The sequence below is a fragment of the Delphinapterus leucas genome, chromosome 18, assembly GCF_059928025.1.
Source record: "Delphinapterus leucas isolate spDelLeu-1000000601 "Yukka" chromosome 18, BTC_Dleu_Yukka2, whole genome shotgun sequence".
In the NCBI taxonomy this organism is placed as follows: Eukaryota; Metazoa; Chordata; class Mammalia; order Artiodactyla; family Monodontidae; genus Delphinapterus; species Delphinapterus leucas.
In genome coordinates this window covers 52,069,630-52,072,749 of record NC_143146.1, presented here as the reverse complement: position 1 = coordinate 52,072,749, position 3,120 = coordinate 52,069,630, and the positions used below count along the sequence as shown (strand labels likewise).

Genomic DNA, 3,120 nt, shown 5'->3' with positions numbered 1-3,120 from the left:
TGCAAACAGTGACAATTTTATTTCTTCTTTTCCAAATTGTATTCCTTTTACTTCTTTTTCTTCTCTGATTGCCTTGGCTAGGACTTCCAAAACAATGTTGAATAATAGTGGTGAGAATGGACATCCTTGTCTTGTTCCTGATCTTAGAGGAAATACTTTCAGTTTTTCACCATTAAGAATGATGTTTGCTGTGGGTTTGTCATATATGGCCTTTATTATGTTGAGGTAGGTTCCCTCTGTGCCCACTTTCTGAAGAGTTTTTATCATAAATGGGTGTTGAAATTTGTCAGAAGCTTTTTCTGCATCTGTTGAGATGATCATATGGCTTTTATCCTTCAATTTGTTAATATGGTGTATCACATTGATTGATTTACATATATTGAAGAATCCTTGCATCCCTGGGATAAACCCCACTTGATCATGGTGTATGATCCTTTTACCATGTTGTTGGATTATGTTTGCTAGTATTTTGTTGAAGATTTTTGCATCTATATTCATCACTGATATTGGTCTGTAATTTTCTTTTTCTGTAGTATCTTTGTCTGGTTTTGGTATCAGGGTGATTGTGGCCTCATAGAATGAGTTTGGGAGTGTTCCTTCCTCTACAATTTTCTGAAGAGTTTGAGAAGGATTGGTGTTAGTTCTTCCCCAAATACTTGATAGAATTCACCTGTGAAACCATCTGGTCCTGGACTTTTGTTTGTTGGAAGATTTTTAATCACAGTTTCAATTTCATTACTTGTGATTGGTTTGTTTATATTTTCTGTCTCTTCCTGTTTCAGTCTTGTAAGGTTATAACTTTCTAAAAATTTCTCTGTTTCTTCCAGGTTGTCCATTTTATTGGCATAGAGTTGCTTGTAGTAGTCTCTTAGGATGCTTTGTATTTCTGCGGTGTCTGTTGTAACTTCTCCATTTTCTTTTCTAATTTTGATTTGAGTCCTCTCTTTTTTTTTTTTTTTTCGATGAGTCTGGGTAAAGGTTTCTCAATTTTGTTTATCTTCTCAAAGAAACAACTTTTAGTTTTATTGATCTTTGCTATGTTTTCTTTGTTTCTGTTTCATTTATTTCTGCTCTGATTTTTATGATTTCTTTCCTTCTAATAACTTTGGGGTTTTTTTTGTTTTTCTTTCTCTAGTTCCTTTAGTGTAAAGTTAGATTATTTATTTGAGATTTTTTCTTGTTTCTTGAGGTAGACTTGTATTGCTATAATCTTCCCTCTTTGAACTGCTTTCAAAATATGGAACGCTTCATGAATTTGCATGTCATCCTGTGCAGAGACCATGCTAATCTTCTCTGTATCGGTCCAAATTTAGTATATGTGCTGCCAAAGCAAGTACTCTGATACATCATTTTAGATGTCATCACCTCTCCAGTAATGTCATGCTTCTCTCTGCCCATCCAGACAGACATTGGGTGGGGAAAGCCAATCATTTCTTTCCCCTATGTGTCAGCTATTTTTTTTCCCCTTCAATGTAAAATTCTATATATTGTATTTTGGAAAAAAAAAAAAAGAGAAAAATTGATTTTTAAAGTGCTTCGAATGTGACATTGGCAAACTCTATGCTCAAATTGATATGGTTACTTGGAAGAAGATATATTTTTGATTCAAGCTACACTGTATTATTTTAATTAATTTTTCTGATTATAAAATGTGATAGTATGTATATTAATGTTAATTGAGTTAGTTTGAAATTCAGTGTTCTGCATGTAAAATTTAAATGTCCTGAAAATTTATCTGTTTATCCTTCAGAAATTATTATTTTACACTTCCTATGTGTAAAATAATACACTTAGTACATTGCCTTGTGCAGCATTATGCATACCATAAGCAATTGTACAAAATTGGTGTCTGCATTCAAAGAATTCATGCCATAATGGTTAGATTTGGAGATTTCCAATGCAAAATAGTCTGTGTTTTTGGCATAGGCTCCTACTCTTTCCAAAGCAAAAGATGGAGATAATGAAGTACAAACAAGTGATTGTAATGTGGACACACAATCAAATGATTTATACTTGCAAAGATTCTGACTGATATATACAAAATACCCCCAAATTCCTTTTAGTGTATTGGTGATGTTAAATTATTTTTTATAATAATTCAATATATTTTCCTCAAGGCATTTTTTTCCTTTTATTTATTTATTTTATTTTAATGTCACAACCTCTCCCATTTTCTCCTTGAACCATTTCTGAATGTGAGGCTATCCAAACCAAATGAGTGCCCCTAGAATGAATGCATTTTTCCATTGCACATGGGTTGTCCCATTACAATGCTATTACCATAAAGGGGGACTTCTTATTAAGGGAATGGACAAGCAGTTTCTACCTTTACTGAGATCTTAATTCTACTTCAATAAACTCTTACTCTATTCTTGTGTTAGCTCATTCCTTTTAATTCTGAAAAATTTTCAGCATTTTCCATTTCTTTGCAAACCAGGGGAATTCCCTGAAATTACCTTGAATCTACTGAATTTCACATTCTATTTCAACAATATAACATGGATCCCTTTCCCTCTTCAAGAACAAATATTTTCCTTCTGAATATTGTAACAATTTAACATTCTACAAACACATATGTTCTTCCAGATATTATGTTGGAGTAAAACGAAAAGTTAACCCATGGTTTATAATTAGATTAACTTCAACATAAGACTCACAAACATACACTGATCAATGTATAGCATTATTGATTAAATTTTGGGAAAATTATATATGTTTTACCACCATTTTTTAGCACTTTTTCTATTTGAAGGTGTTTCACTGTCAATGTCAATGGTGTATGATTCTTTTAATTTACTCAACTTCTTTCAACAAAATAGTATAATCATTGTTTTTTTAATCACAATTAAGCCAATGAGATTTTCTTTTCCTTTTCAAAGGCTTAACCTAGGCATTTTTTAAAGTGCCTTGATTTCTTGCAACAAGAGGTTCTAAGCCCATCCCCCTATTTATCCAGTTTCATTAAGGTATGATTGTTAAATAAAAGTTTTGTACAGACAGTCCCTGACTTAGAATGGTCCCACTCAAAATTTTTCCAATTTACAATGATGCAAAAGTTACATGCATTCAGTGCAAAGTGTACTTCAAATTTTGAATATCCCGACTAATGAAATGCAGTAG

General features: G+C 32.2%; 1 non-coding gene across 1 annotated transcript; it reads right to left on the bottom strand.

Moving 5' to 3' along the window:
• Positions 1-1,231: 1,231 nt before the first annotated feature.
• Positions 1,232-1,337, bottom strand: LOC115803194 (U6 spliceosomal RNA). Its single transcript, XR_004023861.1, has one exon. It is a non-coding gene; the product is annotated as a U6 spliceosomal RNA (small nuclear RNA).
• Between the last annotated feature and the right edge of the window lie 1,783 nt (positions 1,338-3,120).